The 23,350-nt window shown below is 50.1% G+C and overlaps 1 protein-coding gene across 3 annotated transcripts in view; it reads right to left on the bottom strand.

The window, feature by feature from the left end:
* LOC111855424 (neurexin-2-like) overlaps positions 1-23,350 on the bottom strand; it is a 589,098-nt gene that overhangs the window by 216,960 nt on the left and 348,788 nt on the right. The gene's annotated exons all lie outside the window — the stretch shown is intronic.

Consider the following 23,350-nt stretch of genomic DNA (forward strand, 5'->3'; position numbering starts at 1 on the left):
TGCATCCCAGCAAGCCCGCTGGTGAGCTTGTCGCTTCACAGCGCTGAGATTTATTAATGTACTGCATTAGTGACTACACAGTGGCCTCCACATCCCTGCCCCCGACAGACAGACAGACAGACAGACAGACAGACAGACAGACAGACGCACAGTTCATGGGAATTTTACTTAAACAAAAAAGATCTGAAGGCAGAATGAAAAATGATTGGTTCAGAGAGATAACCAATTATGTTGTAGAGGAGGTGGGTCCAAGCAACTAGAGGAGGCGGGATCAAGACATTTGATTGCTTGGTCTGACATCTGACCAAGATCTTATTGATTATCTCTGTGAACCAATCATTTTCCGTTCTGCCCTCAGAACATTATTGTGTAAGTAAGAATCCTCTGTCTAATACTGCTGGAGGTGACAGTGGGAAAAGCATTTTCCTGTGCTATCCCTGCATTTTCCTGTGCTATCTCTGCATTTTCCTGGGCTATCCCTGCATTTTCCTGGGCTATCCCAAAACTTTCCTGTGCTTTCCCTACATTTTCCTGGGCTATCCCTGCATTTTACTGGGCTATCCCCGCATTTTACTGGGCTATCACCGCATTTTCCTGGGCTATCCCCGCATTTTCCTGTGCTATCCCTGCATTTTCCTGTGCTATCCCTGCATTTTCCTGGGCTATCCCAAAACTTTCCTGTGCTTTCCCTACATTTTCCTGGGCTATCCCCGCATTTTCCTGGGCTATCCCCGCATTTTCCTGTGCTATCCCCGCATTTTCCAGTGCTATCCCCGCATTTTCCTGTGCTATCCCCACATTTTCCTGTGCTATCCCCGCAAATTCCTGTGCTATCCCCGCATTTTCCTGTACTATCCCCGCATTTTCCTGTGCTTTTCCCAGCTGGCACAGAGTCGCATTTGAGCCGTCGACCAGTGAGATTATAGGCCCGAGCTTGAGAGCGCAGCATCTGCATCACCCATGTGGTCGACCCCCCAGGGGAGAGCTCCGCCTTCTCTTATTAAGCCTTAATGTGCAGAGAAAGCCCTGGAAGACACTCAGCAAATGGCTCCTTTTTGAAACTACCCCCCCCCGCCCCCCCACCCGGAAATGAGGCTGTTAAAGAAGCACTAATAACTCCCCCCGGCGAGAGGATCTTAGAAAGGGCTGTGCTTAAAGCCCAGCACGTGTGGAAACAAACAAGGCATGCGGGGGGGGGGGAGTAGGGTTAAAGCGACACACATTCAAATCGCTAAGAAAACAGCACAAATCGCACCGCAGGAGAGACGCACTCTGCCTGCTTAAGCGAGATCGCCCGCTGATCGTGAGCACGCTGCGAGAGCGCCACACAGTGGCGGGGGGAGGGGGGGGGCAGGCGGGCAGGATATGACAGGGCGACCGCATCCTCGCCGTGCCCCACGGGCTCTCTGAGTGTCTCATGGCACCTGGGTGCTCGACGTGAGTGCTAGCGCCCCCTGCTGCTGCGTGTGCTGGGGTGCACTGCGGGTGGGAGGTGAGTCCGGTGACCCTGCAAACTCAGCGTCACTAAGCGGCAGGAGATGTTCAATCCACCACTATCATCAACGTCATTATCATCATTACTATAATTCAAGAGGACTGTCATTCGTGCTGTGCCGTATCTGCCCCGCCACCACAGCGCCCCCTAGCTGGGGACACTTGCACGCACACTGTACCCCAGACTGAGACCCCATGAGAAGCCCTTTGTTATACTGCTGATACACTGAGTGCTCCTGACAGAGCGGCGTGTACAATAAAGGCCCGGGCGCCCTGAGGAGCACACCGGCCAGCACCTCCGACGACGTGTTGACTCCCATATCACCTCAGAAGAAGGGAAGGAGAAAAGAAGGAAGGAACAAACAGGGCAAAGAAACACGGCGGAGCGTAACGAGGCTGAAATACCGGCGATTCCCAGAGCGACACGTAAGGGAATGCGGCGGTACACCAGTCACAGGGACGACGGCTGTAAAGTCACGTCAGGGAAACGCCGCTGGAGAAGGGGATCGCGGCATGGGGCGGGGCAATAGGGCAGGGAGGGGCATGGGGCGGGGCAATAGAGCAGGGAGGGGCATGGGGCGGGGCAATAGGGCAGGGAGGGGCATGGGGGGTGGGAAATAGAGCAGGGAGGGGCATGGGGGGTGGGAAACAGAGCAGGGAGGGGCATGGGGGGTGGGAAACAGAGCAGGGAGGGGCATGGGGCGGGGCAATAGAGCAGGGAGGGGCATGGGGGGTGGGAAATAGAGCAGGGAGGGGCATGGGGGGTGGGAAACAGAGCAGGGAGGGGCATGGGGGGTGGGAAACAGAGCAGGGAGGGGCATGGGGCGGGGCAATAGAGCAGGGAGGGGCATGGGGGGTGGGAAATAGAGCAGGGAGGGGCATGGGGGGTGGGAAATAGAGCAGGGAGGGGCATGGGGGGTGGGAAACAGAGCAGGGAGGGGCATGGGGGGTGGGAAACAGAGCAGGGAGGGGCATGGGGGGTGGGAAACAGAGCAGGGAGGGGCATGGGGGGTGGGAAACAGAGCAGGGAGGGGCATGGGGCGGGGCAATAGAGCAGGGAGGGGCATGGGGCGGGGCAATAGAGCAGGGAGGGGCATGGGGCGGGGCAATCGAGCAGGGAGGGGCATGGGGGGGGCAGGGGGTCGAAACGTTGAGCATGGGGCATTCTTCAACTTCAGAAAAACCAACATCCATCAAGGTAAATTTTGATGGAGTATGGCACACACAGAGGAAGGGGAGGGGGCAAATAGGGGCTTGTTGGGGAGCCTAATGAACAGCCGTGAGCAGAGAGGCAGGCAAATCGTAACGTCACCGGCCTCAGTGGGGATCGTCTCACTATGTGCAGACAATGATAAAATTACACAGAGGTGGGTTTGGATCCTTCCTGCGGGGTCGGCTGGCCTCGGGGGGGGTGGAAGCGTGATAATCCACAGAAGCCCTTAATAAGGACAAGTGTTCACACAGTGGGAGAGTGTAAAAGAGAAAAAAGTGAGGAATGTAACACACCTGGGCTCCGACCAGTGATGGGAGATTAGGAAGGAGAGCCAATGAGGAGAAGGCAAAGACACACACAGACACACACACACAGACACACACACACACACAGACACAGGGGACAGTAGATGTGGCCTGAGACGCCTCTCAGAGAGCCCCCCCCCCCCTTCCTTCCCTCCATCACCCAGACTCTAGTGATGTTTCTTTGCCTAGTTAACTCCAGCCCACTTAATCTTCCAGAAAATAAATAAAATTAATAACAACAAAAAACTACACACAGCAAGCAGCTTTCCCTGACTCACAGCTCAAATCTCCAGTACCCCCCCCCCCTCCCCATTATGCTTACACCGTAGGGCTGTAATGGTTTCTGGCAGGGGTGCCACAAAGGGCGCGGGCGTTAGGACAGGGAGCTGTCATGGGGCACAATATTTCTAGCAGCCCCCCCCCCCCCGGGCCACGTATTCACCGTGTGCCGGCCAGTACACCATTTTCGCTATGCGGGAATTCGTTTCTTGACATGGGCGAAACCTAAATTCATAAGATGTTCAACACAGAAACCAGTATGCTGATTGTGGCTGTGAGCCAGTTACTCACAATCCTAATGTCACCACCCAACACTGGAGGGAGAGTACTTGGTAAGAGTAAGATTGTCTGTTGGCTCTGTTATACCCAACTCAGATAAGTTGCTGGAATCACATCCAACATGCTAACCCATTGGAGACAACACTGATATCATCCAAGTGGGTGTACGACCAGAGCAGAAACAGCCTCTGCAAAATAGTCTCCCTGTGGCAATTAAGGTGCTTTTCCAGGAAATTCAGACAGGGCTAAAAAATAACTAGGCGTTTATGGCTACAGATACTCGGTAGTAGAGAACACAGGGTTCAGTTTATTATAATTGTTATGATGCAGTCTTATTTTTTAATTTTTATTTACTCTACATTAATTTTTACAATGTGCAAATAAGGATCTTTTTGTTATTCAGACACGCCCACAGACGCAGAGCCTTTGGGTTATAATTCCTCATAATTGTGTTTGCAGTTTTAATAATAAATAATCCCAGAACAAATTCAGTTTTCCCTGCTGTACCAAAACTGCACCGAACCGTGAACCCAAAAGCCAGGTTGGTACTGAGTCGTGAGTTTTGTGCACTGCTACACCGTTACATGTGCAACACTGCTGCTTGTCTGTTTCTAGCCAATACCAAGCGGGAATGTGTACATTGTCACGCTGGCACACTATAGATATATGGATGGGTACAGATCTGCACATTGAAACACTATGGACATACAGACGCTCCTCTACTTACGAATGAGATACGTTCAAAACGACCGTTCGCAACTTGAAATGTTCGTAAGTCGTTATTCAAGATCATTTTAAGGGTATACGCAAGTACAAAGCACTAGGATGCTTGGAGTACAAACGCTACGCTGCTGCGCGGCGGGAGTAGGGGCCAGAAGTCGTACTAGGCAGAATTGGCGTGTGGGGAAAAAAAAAATGATGCTGTGGACAGGAAACAGGAGCCCAATGAACACAATTTGGACTTACAGTCCTCTTCGTTCATATGTATGAAAATATGTAAGTTGAAAATTCGTAAGTAGAGGAGCGTCGGTATATAGATGTGTACAGATCTGCACGCTGGAAAACTATTGATATATGGATGTGTGCACATTAGCACACTGGCACATATATAGGGATGTGTACACATTAGCATGTCAGCACATTGTATATATAGGGATGCGTACACATTAGCATGTCGGCACATTATATATAGGGATGTGTACACATTAGCATGTCGGCACATTATATATAGGGATGTGTACACATTAGCATGTCGGCACATTATATATAGGGATGTGTACACATTAGCATGTCGGCACATTATATATAGGGATGTTTACACATTAGCATGCTGGCACATTATGGCTCCTCGCATGTACAGCAAAAGCTCTCGTATCCGTTGGCAGTCACAGCCAAATAGTCTGATTTTCCAGATAGTCGAACATTGAAAAACACTGAATGGTAATACATTCCTTTTACACACACACACACACACAGAAAACGATTACTGTAGTATTATTTTAACATACTACAGCGTGACTGCAGGCTCCGTAGTCATGCACAGGAACTGACATGTACTATGTAGTGCTTTTCTATGGTATTTTGACCAGATACATCTGCGACTCAGCGAGTAAGGTATTGTGGTCACAGTACAAAGGCTGCGGGTTGCATAAATCGCACCCTGTTCCTGTACTGCAAGTCATTTTACAGAAGTTAAAAGTGTCAGATGAAAGTAGCGCAGAAAGTGTGAGATGGGCAACAGGGTTTCCGAAGGTCCAGTACACTCCCCAGTTCACTCCCCAGTTCACTCCCAGTGCGAGCTAGCAGTATGCAGCACAAACACAGGCCTGTTCGCAGTCTGCATGCAACCTGCTCGAAGCATTTTCTATACTTGAGTGCATTTTTTATAAAATTCGGCTCTGCTTTTAATTCCCCCCGTTCTGTTTACACACAGCAGAAGAATGAGCTGTCTGTGGTCACTGGACTGTTAGTGCCTTGGGACCAGAAGGATCCTTTTATTAAAAAGCTCTAATTTCATGAAATTACACAGGCACGTAAGCGTGTGCATAAATAATTGAACATGCAGCACCCTTGCTATACGGAGTCCTGCATAATGGCATCCACATTTGCAAGGATAATAGAGTGTCTGTCAGTGGCTTTCAGAGTGAGACCTCTCCGACGGAACATACTGTATTTGGAAAAAGGCTTTACAATCAGGTACTTCACTGGTGGCATAATAGTGACAATCGTGACAGTCAAGTCTCTATACATTGCAATTTTTTTTGTCTCCCTTTTTTGCGATTTTGAATGTTTCCAGAGTAATTAGAATAATAATAATTACCTGGGCAGGAGTAGCATGGTTGCTCATTGGTCAGCATTGGGAGCTTCACTGCCTGGGATTGGCTCCAGGCTGTAATGCGACCCTGACCAGGAAGACTGAAGGACACCCCAGTCGGAGACACAAACTCATACTCTTCCGGTATATCCTTCTTACTGCAATATCATAACCACTAAACTGCCACTGCAGATAAAATTAACTATACTAAGAGCGTTCCTGGATGTATATATTATATGCTAACTGGCTGCATCTCGGCTGAATATCTTACACAATGATAATATATCCCAATCTAATAGGGATGTTTACCAAACACGCAGAGGAGATCTGGAGCAGCGTTCCTGCCCAAAGTCTCGGCGCAGGAGTCCCCTGAGGTCAGGTACTGATGATCTGGGCCCGGGAGCCTTGCCGGCAAGAGGACACCTGTCTGCCCTTGTTAGTGACATCTCCCCATCCCCAAAGGCAATCGGCACTGCCTGAACTGGTTCCCAGAAGCATCATCATCATCATCATCATCATCAACAACGTCACAGTTTCCTGCGGCTCCTCCTCGGGGTAAGCCTCACCCAGCCACATGGTTCCACGCGAGGCGCGTCCTTCAGGAGATAAAGGCTGCATTTCATCGGGAGCAGAGGATATTTACACCATTCAGGCAGCTGGGCGACTGCAGCGATTTAATGACTTATTGAAGGACAAAAAAAGGACATAAAAAGTCATCTTTAATGATGTAGCAAAATATGGTTAAATGCTAAGACCATTCATGGGTAAAAAAGAAGAAAATGAAAGTACTCGAAATATACAATAACAGGAAAGTTTTATTTTATTTCTTTTGATTAAATGAATCGCCTGACTTTTTTTTATCATAACGTGTAAGTTAAACCACTATATTTAAAGCAATTACTACTTTTTTCACGCATTCGTCGCTTTTGTTTTAATTTTGTCTGCAGACAGCCACTAACCGAAATACCGACCAACATTCGTACAGCCAGAAATAGCTTCATCGCTATCCAAAGCCTCTCAGTCAAAAACCAAACAGCATCACTTCACTCATAAAAAAAAAACCTGTAGAGGCAAAATGCACGTAAAGTATTACGCAAGCACTTCCACTAATAACAGCAATACCGGTTCAAGCATCTGTACACGCATTATTTTAGTCATTAGTAACCATACCAGCAGCAAATATTTAGGAAGTGCAGGGCATGCAGACTGATTCGTATTCTTCCGGACGAACAGTCTTGTTAAAGCATGGTCAACAAAAAAACACCTGTGTAAACACGACTGCCGTTCACAGGGCCACTCACAGAGCCGCGCACGCGCTCCTGTGCAATAATACGCGCTCCTGCGAGATGACACGCGCTCCTGCGAGATGACACGCGCTCCTCCGAGCACCATCCCGTCTGCGAGCACCAACCCTGCCACCAGTCCAAGCAGCCGCAACTGGGCGTACAGTCGTTACCAAGCGGTGATGGGCGGTGACATTTTTAGGAGAGTTATTAATTACGGAGGGGGAAACCGGGGACTGCGACACGTCCATCCAGCGGGCAGATTCCCGCCGAGCAGGTCTGGCTCGCGCATCACACCTATCAAAACAAGATACTCCAGTGCTGATTGTCTCAGCATAATGGGGCATGACCATTTTTCATTTGTAATGATAATCAAAAGGCAATTATGGACACTCGGAATAAAAGTCATGGAACAAAGGCAGGCGTCACTCACGCCTGGTCGCTACAGAATCACGGCGCAAACAGAATAGGAGCACTGTGAAAGACGTGTTGACTCTGTACTTTGCACAATATCCCACAATGCCCATTTGGAAAGCTACTCCCTAATCTCGCATCTGTATCTCCAGTCTTTATGTTTGATGAATCAGATCAATTATTAATTTCTGGAAGGATCTCCTTCACCTGACAAGCTGCTTCGCGATGCCGTCCTGTTGGGCTTCAGATCACTGACAGATCGCTTCCTGAAATATGCCAAGAGCGCTTAGATGTAACCTTCCAAACTTCTGCTCCTTTCTGCTTTCAGCTGCTTGATAAACTGCCACTTTTTTTCCTCTTGTTTGCTGCCCATGTAGCCATTTAGATGAAACAGGCCCAAGGAGAACGCAAGCATTCATTACACTCCCACCGAATTAAAACCCAGAGAAGAGAGCCAGCATCAGAGCGACTGGCACGTCAGGGAGTCATTTGGAGGTGACAGAACGTGTTACGTGACCATGAGGAGGCCAGAGACAATCGGAGGTTTCACCAAGGTGCTGGAGCTCCAACAAGCTGCGTATATTGAAAATCCTCAGGACGGAGTCGACGTTGGCAAGACCGGCATAAGTGGGAGCGGTTTGGTGAAATAAAGCCATGGAAAGATGACACAATGTGTGATGTGACCATCAGGGATAGCCACAGTGGCCGGTATCACCAAGATACAGAGTCACCAAAGAGCCATATCGCAAATGTACTGAAGGGAGCCAACGTCGGCGAGACCGGCCCGACGGGGAGCGGTTTGGTGAAATAAAGCCATGTGAAGATGAGTGAGCTTGCCGTGCGACCGTGAGGGGAACAGTTACCGTGACCTTCATCGGCAATGGGGCGGAGCCAATGTCAGCTAGAGCCGCGTGTCGCTCCAATCGCAGCAGGATTCTGCTTGACAAGGTGCTCACGTGGGGAGTCGGTGTGGAGTTCGGCACTGGGACGCCCGGCGGGGTGTCGTTTTATTCCTTGCTATCCACCGGCCCGGCTCACGGCACACTCCCCACTCCTTAAACGGCGTTATGATTCCTCCAAAAGACCCCCGGAGGCTAAACTTTCTGCCGACACAGATTCCACCGTCGAGAGGGGCGGGTGCGGGGACCACGAGCGCTCGTCCGCTGGCTGGCTGATCCTGGGCAGTCGCCAAAATCCCGGCGCGGGCCCGCCGGCTCATCACGCCCCTCCGCGACTCGCTGACGTGATAAAGGTTAACGACGCCCCCGCCCCTCCGGCGGAGAACCCTGCCGGAGCGACCGCCACAACGCCGGCAATATCAGAGGAAGCGAGAAAAGCAGAGGCTCTGCCCGCAGAGTGTATAGACGCGGGGAGCAGCTCTAACGAGCCGTCCTCCGGCCCTCCCTGGGCAAACACACATAGATTTTAAGTCTGAAGCTAATTCTAAAGATAAATATAAATTACAGAGCAAGATCTCCCTGTATTGGCTTAAATATAGATTATCTCAATTAACAGGCCTGTGCTTCACGACTGCACTTTTTAAACCTTTGCTTGGCAGTATACATACTGCAAAAACGCGCCATTCTTGATGTGTCTTGATGCTTAACGTCACTCCAGCCATGCATCGCTTCATCATCCATCCCTCCATCCATCCATCCATCCATCCATCCCCTACGCCCTCCTGTCTTATGCAGTGGCCTGGAGCCTATCCCAGAAGCTACGGAATTTCGTTAAGTGACTCCCAGCAGGTGCTCCCCGTTAAACTGCAATTAAAAATGCCTGTACGGTTACACATCTGGCACAACATTTCTTAGGTTTTGTTTTGTTTTGTTTTACGATTAACCAAATGTTGGGTCCAAACATACGGGTAAATCCTGTGTAAAAGCTGCCCACCGAAGTGATGGACTGTATCATACAAACTGCCCTTCTCAAGAAGAACAACATGAGATATTTATGTACATTTATGTATATTTATGTATCTTTGGCTTATTGATTACAGCAGAGAGAATGATGGTCAACTGCCATAGACACAAGAAAAGCGTAGCCTCATTAGAACAGCATTAAGTTCACAAGTACTTTCATTTTACAGCTAGCATACAGACCTGGATCTGAACCCAGCTGCTGGACCTGGGAATGGATCTTGGCGTAAAACGTGTCTGGCTGCTGCTGAATGTCACACAGCATAAGTGTCCCAGCTCCAGCTAGTGAAAGGGCCCTTTGTTCCTACCAGCAGATGGGGTACCTGAAGTTCATCCTTTCTCAGAATCACATCATATATACAGGTAACCCTTTCACGCTCGCGAGGATTACGTTCCGAAGATCAGAGAATGTGAAAATGTGCGAACAATATTTGTCTCCCCCACCCAAGGCAAGATTCACAAAGACGGCTAACGTGCGACCGAGGCTTACAGAGAGAAAGCTGCCCGGCGTAGCCAAGCCAAGACTTTTAACGTTAAAGATATAGTATATTTACATTACAAAAAACAAAAATTATGCATTACTAATATTTATATGATTTCGTGTGGTGTGAATCGTTTTCATTACTGTTTTTGGCTTACTGTACGTGTCGTGTTTGAGTTTCAGCAAGCTACAAAATTATTTCCACTTAATTGTTCATGGCCAAGCTGTCAGTTACTGAAACCACGAATGTCGAGTCTGCGAATGCGATTTAAAAGAGTTGTACATATTCTGGAAGTGCGGACTACAAACAGGCTGCATCTGCAGTGAGCTATACTGCAACAAGGCTGCTTCTCTATGCTGCCAGGTCACCAGGCTGCGGGTCACTAAGCAGGCAGATTACCAAGATGACGAATTACCAGTTCCCACCTGCCAGTTCGATCTATACCCCCTGGCCGACAGCGAAATTCTTAAAGGTATATTCCCGATTCTGACGTTCAGCCAAAGTAACTTAAGGACCTTCCTTTGTTCCCGATAATGGTTTCAGATGAATGGCATCTCTCCTCCTCTGTCCTCTTCTCCCACTTGACACATCGCTGCGATTCGCTCGTGCAGAGAGACCTTTGTACCCAGCCACTAACCCCCAGGCCGGACTGACCCTACAATCTGGCCTTTTCAAACGAGACCTCTGACGCGACATGCCAGTTTGAAATAAGGACAGTCCACAGCCCTCCCAAACACACACACACACACACACACACACACACACACACACACACACAACATTCCCAAACTGGGAGATGATTAATTTTGGGTGCAGACGGTTGAGTTACCAAAACTTAATCCCAGACATAATCAGCACATTCCTGATGGACATCAGGGGTAATTATCTCACTATAAATTCAGCATCAGTCCCCGGCAATTTTCGGTTTTTTTTTCCGTCAGGGGACAGACTTCAATTTATTCAGATTAGTAGAAAATGCCAGTAAATGCAAACAATGATTTCAGCATGTCAACGGCGAGCAAGTCAGTGATAGAAGAATCTGGGTGGAAAGAACAAGAAGAAGAAGAAAAAAATAAATAATAATAATAATAATAATAATGAGGTGGGCTGGGGGGCCACACATCCATACATCATGAGGAATGAAGGGCAACCCCCCCCCCCCCCCCAAAATAAAATAAAATAAAATAAACTCATATTATTCATGTTATTATCATTATATTTCATCATTAATATTGTTGTTGTCGTCTTCATCACGTGCGGCTTGATGCTGTAGTAGATATCTGGCCACATGTGACGCTCACAAGGCCCTGAAACATCCACACCGCTGCCCTGATAAGGTTTCAGCCGAGATGAAAGCTGACAGGCCTGAGTGATGCAAAATGGCGCAGGGAACCAACTTCCAGCACGGAGAGGCTTTCTTACATTTTAAATTACATTGTTTATTCCCCATTTAATGCAGCTCATTTAAAGTCAGCAAGAACGGCGGCACAGTGAGCTGCCAAGGCTGTGGGGGAGACAGGTGCGTATTTGAGGGAAAGAAGAAATCAATGTCCACGTTGAGAGAGAGACAGAGAGAGAGGGAGGGAGAGAGAGAGGGAGGGAGGGAGAGAGATGGAGAGCAGGAAAGCCTAAAACCTGCAAACCTATGTGACAGGTGGGACAGCATGTAAATGAAAGGCTTCTGCCTATACGGACCTACATGGAGGCTGACAGCAGTCTCCCAGGTCTCTGTGCTGTTTACGGTCTGGGGTTTAGTCCAGAGTCCTCAACAGCTCCACGCCACCCACACCCTGCCTCCCCGAACATGGTCAGCACACAAATAACCCTAACCCTAACCCTAACCCTAACCCTATACGGACCTACATGGAGGCTGACAGCAGTCTCCCAGGTCTCTATGCTGTTTACAGTCTGGGGTTTAGTCCAGAGTCCTCAACAGCTCCACGCCGCCCACAGCCTGCCTCCCCGAACATGGCCAGCACACAAATAACCCTAACCCTAACCCTAACCCTATACGGACCTACATGGAGGCTGACAGCAGTCTCCAAGGTCTCTGTGCTGTTTACGGTCTGGGGTTTAGTCCAGAGTCCTCAACAGCTCCACGCCGCCCACAGCCTGCCTCCCCGAACATGGCCAGCACACAAATAATCCCCTTGCGAAGATTTAATTTCTAAATCTCATTAGCGAAACTCCCTCCCACTTGGAAGCCATTAGGTAGGGTGCCTGGGGAGTAACAGTCAATAACAAGAAGCTATTTTTATATGGGCCCCCTCCCCTACGCTGGTCACCACCCCCCCCCCCCCCAACCATGGAAACCACCAGAATGTTGCATTATTATTTCCAGTTTAGCTTAAAAAGACACAAGAGGCCAACCTGCATGGGTGGTCACAAGGGCGGTGCTGACTCAAGGCGCCTATTGCATGCGACCGTCACATCGCATGCAGCATGTGGCTCCCTGGGCAGTCCAGAGCGCAATAAAAGCTGCATCTGGGGGCGACACATCATAACAGGATGGAGGCCCCCGCATCCCCTGACTACACAAATCAGGCGAACAGTGGCTGGAAACGGTAACAAGGGGCTATTTTGGTGAGGGGGGGGGAAACCCCCCGATTCCCAAAAGGAGACTGGCATTCACAGCCTGTGGGCGCGACAACTGGGATGCATTTAACAAAAATATTCAGCAGTAAAATCTGATTCTGCAAACAAAAGGAAGTCAGATTTTTTCCACATGCCATTAAGGACGGGGGACAACTTCCAAAGAAATGAATTAGTTAATGCAATTAGAGCGCTGCGCAATTTCCCCTGTACTGGGAATGACATTCGCATGCGGCTACAGAGACACCACGCTGTCGGCCAATGGCAACTCTGGGATGCACTTTGGCATCAGCCAATGGCGTCTTCGGAACGCACCTTGCTGTCGGCCAATGGCAGCTCTGGGATGCACTTTGGCATCAGCCAATGGCGTCTTCGGAATGCACCATGCTGTCGGCCAATGGCAGCTCTGGGATGCACTTTGGCATCAGCCAATGGCGTCTTCGGAATGCACCATGCGGGGCGGGGTGCTCCGTGAGAAGTGCACGCTCATTGCCGGACTTGGGCAAAGCAAAAGAATGACTCTCTATCTTCCCGCAACCTCCTCTCCTGGCCCCCATCCTCAAGCACGCTCCTACTAGAGCCGTCGTCTATGAAAGGTCTTCCCCCGCCCTCCCAGTCACCTCCTGCTGTCGTCCCACGCCTCTAATACCCCCCCCCCCCCCCAAGATAGACCATCAGAAGCTGCACTTCTGGCACATAAAGGTCCATCCGATATCTACAGCAGCAGACTCTCTGCGGACCGGGTGGCACTGGGGGGGGGGGTGATGGTAAAGGGGAGGTGAGGGACAGGGGGCAGAGAGGAACATGACTGATGAAGGGGGGCAGCTTTTGGGGGCATTATGGTAGAAGTCCTTACACATCGATGATCTACATCTCTATGAAGGTCCAGGAAAGGGCCGCTGTGTTCCCCTGCCGCCCTGCATCAGGGGACAATAAGCCATGAATGTGGGCAGAATGCGATTCTGCATTCAGTTTAATCGAAGCTCTTCTGGCTAAATCTGACACATGCAGTCTGGGCAAAGCAATCTGTCTCCAGTAAGCAGAAGATAACTTCACTTCATAGAATTATGAATGTACACTGTAGCGTGTAGGTTGGCAATGGAAGACGTGAAGAACTGATGCTTTAAATTACTCCAAAGTCATTCACCTCCGTACAGCATGCGAGTCTGCTCAGCCCAGCTGACAGAAGAGCTTTTGTAGTATGAAACGGTAACATTCAGGACGACAGAAATGAACTGGTCACTGTACTGGATAGGCTACAGAAATGAACTGCTTACTGTGATACATTGGTTATTTAGCCGGAATGGTTACTGAGCTGGATCGACTACAGTACTGGATCGGTTACTGTACTGGATAGGCTACAGTATTGGATTGGTTAATGTACTGGATAGGCTACAGAAATGAACTGCTTACTGTGATACATTGGTTATTTAGCCGGAATGGTTACTGAGCTGGATCGACTACAGTACTGGATCGGTTACTGAGCTGGATCGACTACAGTACTGGATCGGTTACTGTACTGGATAGGCTACAGAAATGAACTGCTTACTGAAGACTGGTTACTGTGATACATTGGCTATTTAACTGGAATAGATACTGTGCTGGATAGACTGCAGTACTGGACTGGTTACTGTACTGGACAGACTACAGTACTGGATCATTACAACGCTGGATAGACTACAGTACGGATTGTTATTGTATAGGTTGGTCAGTGTAATGAACTGGTTACTCCTGGCTACATCACAGTATTGGTGAACATCATACAAGCTGTAGGCAAGCTATGAAGTGACCGGCCCCCAGTACTGACAGCATCGTTTATTAGTACAGTGTCACTTAGCCAGTATTTCACAGGCTCGGTACCGTACTACAAACATGACTGGGCCAGCCGATGCCAATTGGGATGCAGCAGCAAGTCTGTGGTTCGATTAGGGACTACAGCAGGGGGCTCCTGCCCAACATGGGGAGGAATGAGACCCATCATGCAATTTCAAGGTGAGCTTCCGTCGGTCCCAGAGGAAGACGCAGCATGCCGCAGATTGCAGCCGCAGGCGATCGGACCTCAGCTAACGACAGAAACCTGCACCTGCGACAAACAAGAACCGATTTCGCAAAGTTGCTGTTTCTGTTACGACCAGCAAAATTCGGCAATGTCAATATCAGCAGAAAAAAAATTTAAGCCAGATTCTTCAGTCAGTCTATGCCATCCATATTTTCCAACAAATGTGAGTCCAGACCAGGATTTTGTTTCAACCAATCAGTTGAACATAAAGAGTTACAGTCACAGAGTATTCAACTGGTTGGTTGAAACGAAATCCCGGTGTGGATTTTTACTATCCAGACCTGAATTACCCAAATCTGATCACAAGTCTGTTCTCGAGCGACACCATCACTGACATCTGCTACAGCAAAGGTCTGCGCTGTCTGTCTCACAGAGTTCCCTGAAAGACCCCTGATAGGCTCCTTTACACACTGGCGTAGAACTGTGGGAATCTCCATGTGTGGGAACGATTAGTCTGTGGTGGATGGTGAAACTCAGAGGGACGTTGAGCTAGGACCTTCCGGAGTGATGGCTTACAGCTGTGTCACAAGCCGAATTTAAGGGTTTTGCTGTGGAGACAATCAGGAGCAAAGATAACCCCTGTGGATAGAACGATCACAGAAGCAACTGTCCAGGCTCAGGGACAAAATGTTACATGGGGAAAATACAGTTTCAGACGAGAGCCGGGGCTGACGGGGAAGGGCTCGTGGAAAGTGAAATGCATTAGCTAGCGAATGATGCAAAGGGCTTGTGGAAAGTGAAATGCATGAGCTAGCGAACGCTGCAAAGGGCTCGTGGAAAGTGAAATGCATTAGCTAGCGAACGCTGCAAAGGGCTCGTGGAAAGTGAAATGCATTAGATACTGAACGCTGCAAAGGGCTCGTGGAAAGTGAAATGCATTAGATACTGAACGCTGCAAAGGGCTCGTGGAAAGTGAAATGCATTAGATACTGAACGCTGCAGTGCACTGAAGCCAGCAGCACAGCTGAGACGGTGCGGCTGGCCAACGCTAACCCTGCAAATCGTTAGCTTGTTTCCTTTTTAATCGTTTCATTTGCTAACTGATAATATTCTCCCTGGGCCGCATGGTCTCCCTCCACCGTTTGCAGTACTTTGGGGCCCGTATTTTATTAGCGGCGCTAAGTGCCGGCTCCTGGCTAAGCCGGCTGCCCAGATACCCACATCACCCTTTAGGAAGCCCTTAAAGTCATCAGCCGGCTCTCACCCCCAAACCGAAGCACTGTCTGCTTTCATTATTCTCTCTGTCCACTGCTTCTCAGTGCAGCAAACAGAAACGGCTAAATGCTACACTATTAAAGAGAGAGAGTGATATGAATAGATGGATAAATATATCGAGTATTACAGAGAAAAGGCACACATCCGGTTTAACGTGACGTAACTAAGCTAAATTACATCTGAATCATAATGGGATTTAATGGACCAAACAAGCTTTGTTTATAAGCAAACGGAGGGTCACACAAAAGACACTGTGACCTTACGAAACAGGAGCGACATTGCGGGTTTCTCACTTGATGAACAAAATAAACTTTAGAAATAGTGTCCATGTGGGTGCCATGGGTGGGGGGGGCAGGGTTACTGGGGGTTTCCGTTCTGAGGTAATGGGCACCCGGACTGATGCAACACAACACAAGCAAACGCAAACACAAATGCAAACAAAAACCAGGGGCTGGGTTGCTGTCAGGCTGAAGCGCAGGCTGCCATGAGGAACACAGCAAGTGGCAGCTACAGGGACCAAGGACGAGCAAACAAACATCACTCATTAGCTGCTCCACGTGAGATAGACAGCGCCCCCTACAGGTTGGCAACTTACTGTAACATCATTAAGATATATTAAGCCAAGAGAGAGAAATACTATAGTACAGACATTGTATTATTTGAGCACGGCAATAACGAGCACCACCTCCGTGCAATGAGAGTGTTTGCAGACGTTTGCACTGTGATCCTACTGACAGTGTACAGTTTCAAATGTGTCCGCAGTGTAGGCTGGCCCATCATTCCAGAAAAGGTGTAAAGGTCTGACTGAAATTCCTCTTTACCTTTCAGGATACAGACTGCAGGATCCCACCTGGGTCTCACTGAATTCTGCTGCTTTTCTTATAGCTGTGATATTCATTAATTAACCTCCTAGCACAGATTTAGCTCTCGGGCTAACTGAGGAATCAAGGTATCAATAACAGTACTTTATAATATTTTTAAAAAATCCATTTGTTCATCTTCCCACCTCAGGGAGCATGAGGGTAATAAATAACCTGTAAGAAATATCCCTGCCCCAAAATGAACCAAACGTCCCACGGTCCCCTGAAGAATTACGTGGGCTAATTACTAAAACAACAGCCCTGACGAACACTGGCCAGAACTTATTTCACTTGCAAACCCCAACTGCCTTTGGAGAACATAAAGCAAACGGCAAGGCTGCATGCACTGGGCAGTCACGTCCGCTCCCGCGCGGCGTCGCGCTGGGAATTCAGCAGCGGCCCCTAACTAAGCACCCCATGCATTCTGTGCCCACAAGAACAAACCACTGAGAAATGTGTTTACCCCCCCCCCCAGCCCCCGCGTCCTGCGTGCTCCGAGTGCAAATCGCCACCCGCCCCCAGGAAACACGCACTAGCAGGAAAAAACGGGCGAGGAGGCTGTTTGAAATTCACCAGACGAAAGCAGCACCGGAGCAAGAGAGAGACGGAGAGAGAGCGTCACTCGTCAGAAAGTCGAGCCCCCCGTCACCGTTTGGTCACCGGTGGCAGTAGCCCGGCGCTCCAGAGGGTCGGCACGGTGGAGATGGGAGACCCACGCCCATTATTAGTGCCATCGAGGAGATCGTTTGGCCGCTCCTTTTTCCGTGGAACTGCAGAGGAGACGACAGCCCCTTCTACACTAATCTGCAGCGCGCCGTAATAAAGCGTGAAATGAATCTGATGTTTTACAGGAACATTTTTACAGGAACGTTTTACTTTACACTATACTAAAGGCAAGGAAACTGCAGTCCACACAGGAGCCGATCTGGCGCTAAGATTACTGAGAAACTCACAGATTTAAAACATAACACAGATAACTAATGCTGGACACTCTGCAGCTTTTTTTACAGTTTTTTATAAACATTTGGTGAACTAGTTATCACACTTACTACCCACCCCAGAGGTAACCGCTTGATCACTGACAGAGTGGTGCTGAGGTTCTAATGAACTTGTTTTCCAAAACGTTCCACAAAGTAAACTCTGGCATAGATGTCTGTCGTGTGGGGCGGAAATCTTCTGTGTAAATAAGAACATAAGAAATTTACAAACGGGAGGAGGCCATTCGGCCCATCAAGCTCGTTTGGGGAGAACTTAACTAATAGCTCAGAGTTGTTAAAATCTTATCTAGCTCTGATTTAAAGGAACCCAGGGTTTTATCTTGCGCTACACTAGCATTTTCTGAAGGGGTTAACATTCATCAGAGGCACAGGAACTGCAGATTGCAGGTGCCGGAGACACAAAAAGCCCCATATCCTTTCTGGGACAAGTGGCAGTGTCTTTGCTCATCAGACTGGTACAAAAACGGAGGGAGAGGACACTGTCGAGCTGTCTCCAGCTCGGAGGGGCGCATGGTATCACGTGACACTCGGCTGGGTAGAGAACAAGATCTTTGTTTCGCAGGAAACGGCACTGGGCAGAACAGGACGGACGGCATGCATGAAGTAAAGTGGAAAGGAAAAAGGCTGCTTCACTGTGGATGAGGACAGGGCAGGGTGGACAGGGCAGGGTGGACAGGGCGGGGTGGACTGGGCAGGGTGGACTGGGCAGGGTGGACTGGGAAGACTGGACAGGGCAGACTGGACAGGGCAGGGTGGACTGGGCAGGGTGGACTGGGAAGACTGGACAGGGCAGGGTGGACAGGGCGGGGTGGACAGGGCGGGGTGGACTGGGCAGGGTGGACTGGGAAGACTGGACAGGGCAGGGTGGAGAGGGCAGGGTGGACAGGGCGGGGTGGACTGGGCAGGGTGGACTGGGAAGACTGGACAGGGCGGTGTGGACAGGGCAGACTGGACAGGGCAGACTGGACAGGGCAGGGTGGACTGGGAAGACTGGACAGGGCAGACTGGACAGGGCAGACTGGACAGGGCGGTGTGGACAGGGCAGACTGGACAGGGCGGTGTGGACTGGGCAAACTGGACAGGGCAGGGTGGACAGGGCAGGGTAGACTGGGCAGGGTGGACTGGGAAGACTGGACAGGGTGGTGTGGACTGGGCAAACTGGACAGGGCAAGGTGGGCAGGGCAGGGTGGACAGGACGAGGTGGACAGGGCAGGGTGAACAGGGCTGACTGGACAGGACGAGGTGGACAGGGCAGACTGGACAGGGCGGGGTGGACTGGGCAAACTGGACAGGGCGGGGTGGACTGGGCAAACTGGACAGGGCAGGGTGGACAGGGCAAGGTGGACAGGGCGAGGTGGACTGGGCAGGGTGGACTGGGCAGGGTGGACTGGGCAGGGTGGACAGGGCAGGACATGTGGACCGTAGCTCAGCCTGGGTGTCGGGGGCTGCATCGCCACGTCGACCGTGCGAGATTAGTCTCCACATCAGGAAGATTAGCCCACAGTGCGGCAATGGAGTAAATTAGTGAAAAATCTAATAGCAGAAGGAGTCACGCTGTCACCGGGAAGGAACTCATAACAGGGATCGCAGAGATGGAGCGGTGAGGCCTTGTCATGAAATCCTGACAGCATGGGCCCTGCTTCAGTGTGGGGTGGGGGCTGGTGGGGGCGCAAATTAATAACAGTGCATCCAGTGAAGGAGCTACATCGTAATTAATTTCACGTGCAGCGTTTGGCCAATCCGGCCGCATTAGCGAACCGCTGTCTTTCTGGTAAATAAAACAAGAAAAGCTCGAAGAAATAATAAAGAAAAAAATTGCGTTGCTGTTCCGAGACGGCGCTTTACGACTTATAAAGGAGAGAAGATGGAAAAAAAATTGAAAAGCGCCAGTGGAAGTGAAGGAGAACGAGCGAGGGGCGAACGCACGGGGCCCCTTCAGAGAGCCGCTCGCCGCCTCGGAAATTATCTTCTGATTTAGCTTCACTCTGGCTTCACGCTCCCTGTTCTGCTTTTCCTGAGCCGGCTGAGAGCGGGGCGAGAGGGAGATCGTGACTTATTCATTATAATCTTATTAAAACGATTACGGAGGTACGGACGGCACACCAGGTCAGAAAACGACAGCTGCTGAAGCTGAAGTTTGGGGCAGGAAGCAGGGTTTCAATGAGGCGTGGAGAAGCCCGACAGATGACCAGCGGGCCCAGATGATAACTGTCTACCGTCATCCTGCAGTCTGTCTCGGGTCAGAACAATGTGACTCAGAGCAGAGGGTAGCTTCACGCCCTGAACCTTCTGCCGTGTGACCCAAACAAACAAAGCGCCCCCCCCCCCGGCTCAGAGCACTCCCAGGTCCCACGGTGACGCCATCGCGGCTGGCATCTGTACCTCAAGAGCTCTGCTCCGGCTGAAGCAGAGGTCACCCCCTCCGCACCCCCTGCAGGAAGCCGGCGTGTGGGGTGACAGGGTCCTGATCACGCTCCTCGGCGACCTCTGAAGGGCGGCGTTATCGCAGCGCCCAATGAGGCGGAACTGTATACCGGGCGCTCCGCCCGGCACCTCTTATGAGGCCGCTCCTCGTGCAAAATTCATTCTGGAAGATTCTGGGTCAGCTGAGGATGTGGAGGTGCTGACAGCCCCATGCTGGATGCTGTTTCCTGTGAATGAGGCTGTAAGGATTCGAGAGATAAGCACTTCTTCTGTTGTGATTATTACTCAAGAAAGAGCCTTTTCTTTTCTTGCTCTTATGAGACGGATGGATGGATGAGTGTCTTTACCACTTAAGCTGAAACGTGATCTTAGACACAAACGCATCGAGAGCCACAAGCGGACATTATCCCACGGCTTCAGCCAAGTTGAGCTGAGAGCGTAAAGATTCACAGTAGGATCTGAGTTTCTGTCATTAACCCATTCAGATCCTCCACAGTGCAGAGACAGGATTTAGCAGATATTATTATTCAAAACGATGTTCAACTGATTAAGCAGGACCAGTCTGTCCCTGGAGCGCCTGGGGGATACAGGCCTCGCTCAGGAGCTCGACAGTGACGTCACACTGCCGACATGGGATTCGAACCGACGACCTTCCCAACACTATCACAGTCCCCCAAGCCGCATAGACGCCTCTGCCAGAGCTACACATACATCACCGACGACTGGCTCTCCATCTGATTGGCTAATGCACTGAAACACAATCCACAGCACAGCGAAGGAACCAGCTTTTACAGCAGCTCTATTCCCGGACCGCCTTATAATTACATAACCCGAGAACGAGAAAGCAGCGAATCATCAGCATCTTCAGAGAATGAGGTCGGTGGATGTTCAACAGACATATTAAAAAAAGGAATAATGAGGCGGCTATACAGTAATGGCAGCGATTAGGGACACGTGAAAGGAAAAAAAACATGCTATGCACTGTTTAATGAGCCGCCTTGCCGGTCTCCTGAGAAAAAAGAATGAGACAGAAGAGAGTGAGGAGGCCGTGTCCCACCTAAGCAGCGGCGGGGATGCTGCCGTAAGAGCGCGTTACACACGGAAGCACAGCTCCCACACAGCGAGGATTAAGGGGCACTGATGCATCCTCAGAGAAATACAGGAGGAGGTCAGGCATCACGCCTGCTGCTATACCGCCGGTCACAGGTAACGCCTGCTGCTATACCGCTGGTCACAGGTAACGCCTGCTGCTATACCGCCGGTCACAGGTAACGCCTGCTGCTATACCGCCGGTCACAGGTAACGCCTGCTGCTATACCGCCGGTCACAGGTAACGCCTGCTGCTATACCGCCGGTCACAGGTAACGCCTGCTGCTATACCGCCGGTCACAGGTAACGCCTGCTGCTATACCGCCGGTCACAGGTAACGCCTGCTGCTATACCGCCGCTCACAGGTAACGCCTGCTGCTATACCGCCGCTCACAGGTAACGCCTGCTGCTATACCGCCGGTCACAGGTAACGCCTGCTGCTATACCGCCGGTCACAGGTAACGCCTGCTGCTATACCGCCGGTCACAGGTAACGCCTGCTGCTATACCGCCGGTCACAGGTAACGCCTGCTGCTATACCGCCGGTCACAGCTAGAGGGAATCAACCAGAAGCATCTCCTTTCCTTAATAACCCATCCATCCATCCATATCCATCCATTCCCCCATCCATCACTCATCCATCCATCCATCCATCCCAATAATCCACCCATCCATCTCTATAATCCACCCATACATCTTTATAATCCACCTATCTCTATCAATCCATCCATCTCTATAATCCATCCATCCATCTCTATAATCAATCAATCCATCCATCTGTCCATCATCTCTAAAATCCACCCATCTCTATCAATCCATCTCTATAATCCATCCATCCATCTCTATAATCCATCCATCCATCTGTCCATCCATCTCTATAATCCATCCATCCATCTCTATAATCCATCCATCCATCTTTATAATCCACCCATCTCTATCCATCCATCTCACCAATTTGAAGAGGAGCTCATGCAAAGCCTGGCCGCAGTGATCCCAGGCCGATGACAGGATTCAGAGGGCAGGGGGTGATGATAGCAGACTGATGCCAAGGCACTTACCCATCAAATTCACCTGAAAATCACATATTTGGGTTGTGGATGAGCCCGGGCCATGCGGAGGACAGGAAGGCAAACATGCAGACATGGAGAAGTTCATTTTACAGAGCAAACAGGAGGCAGCCTTGCAAGACCACCCTTTTGGGGAGTGAGTGAGCGACCACCCATTTGGTGAGTGAGTGAGCGACCACCCATTTGGTGAGTGAGTGTGGAGCCCACCCTTTTGGGGAGTGAGTGAGCGACCACCTATTTGGGGAGTGAGTGAGCGACCACCCTTTTGGGGAGTGAGTGAGCGACCACCCTTTTGGGGAGTGAGTGAGCGACTTGCAGGAAGTGCTAGAGCTGTCTGAGCCGTGTCTAGCAGAGCAGCAGCCAGGAGGCGGGGCTTAAAGGGCTTAAAATAATTCCAATTTCTGAAGTGACCAAAAAAAGTAGACAGAAGTAATTTAAAGTTCAAAAATTAATTTTGAGTTAAAGGCGTTTTGTCTTTCCCATGATTAATTCGACTCCGGAAATCAAAGCCTCGCAAATGGAGGCGTTACAGAAGGAGAAACACATCAAGCAAAATGCATTAAATTACGACTGTTTGAAAACCCTAATCAGACTGAATAAGGTCTATTCTCCCACTGACACACTGTGAGCTGTGAGCTCTCCGCGGACCCATCATTAGGGCTAAAAAAAGGCGTGTTTGAATCGGCGACAGCCCGTGCCACCGAGTCCTGTCGCATCCGCAAATGACCACACAGGAGCAGCCAGGACAGGAGCATCACCGCTATATGGATCAGCGGATCAAATTACCGTCTCTCAAGGTGAATTATTTATTTTCCCGGCCAAGTCAAACCATAAAATGCTTGTGCGCTACAATGAGCTTCCGGTGTCATGCCTCTCTATAGCGCCCCCCGGTGGATTCCAGTGCCCTGTATAGCCTCCTTAGGCAGTAGCACCTGTTCACAGCCTCGATGTGGCTTTCCAGCACCAATTGCGTCACCCGCAATCCCACAATGCCCCACTCCGCCAAAGCCGACCACTCCGCTGCCTTTGGCCCACTTACGCACCGGCCCTTGCTTGAGAAAGTGA

Source organism: Paramormyrops kingsleyae, chromosome 24 (genome assembly GCF_048594095.1).
Source record: "Paramormyrops kingsleyae isolate MSU_618 chromosome 24, PKINGS_0.4, whole genome shotgun sequence".
NCBI classification, from domain to species: domain Eukaryota; kingdom Metazoa; phylum Chordata; class Actinopteri; order Osteoglossiformes; family Mormyridae; genus Paramormyrops; species Paramormyrops kingsleyae.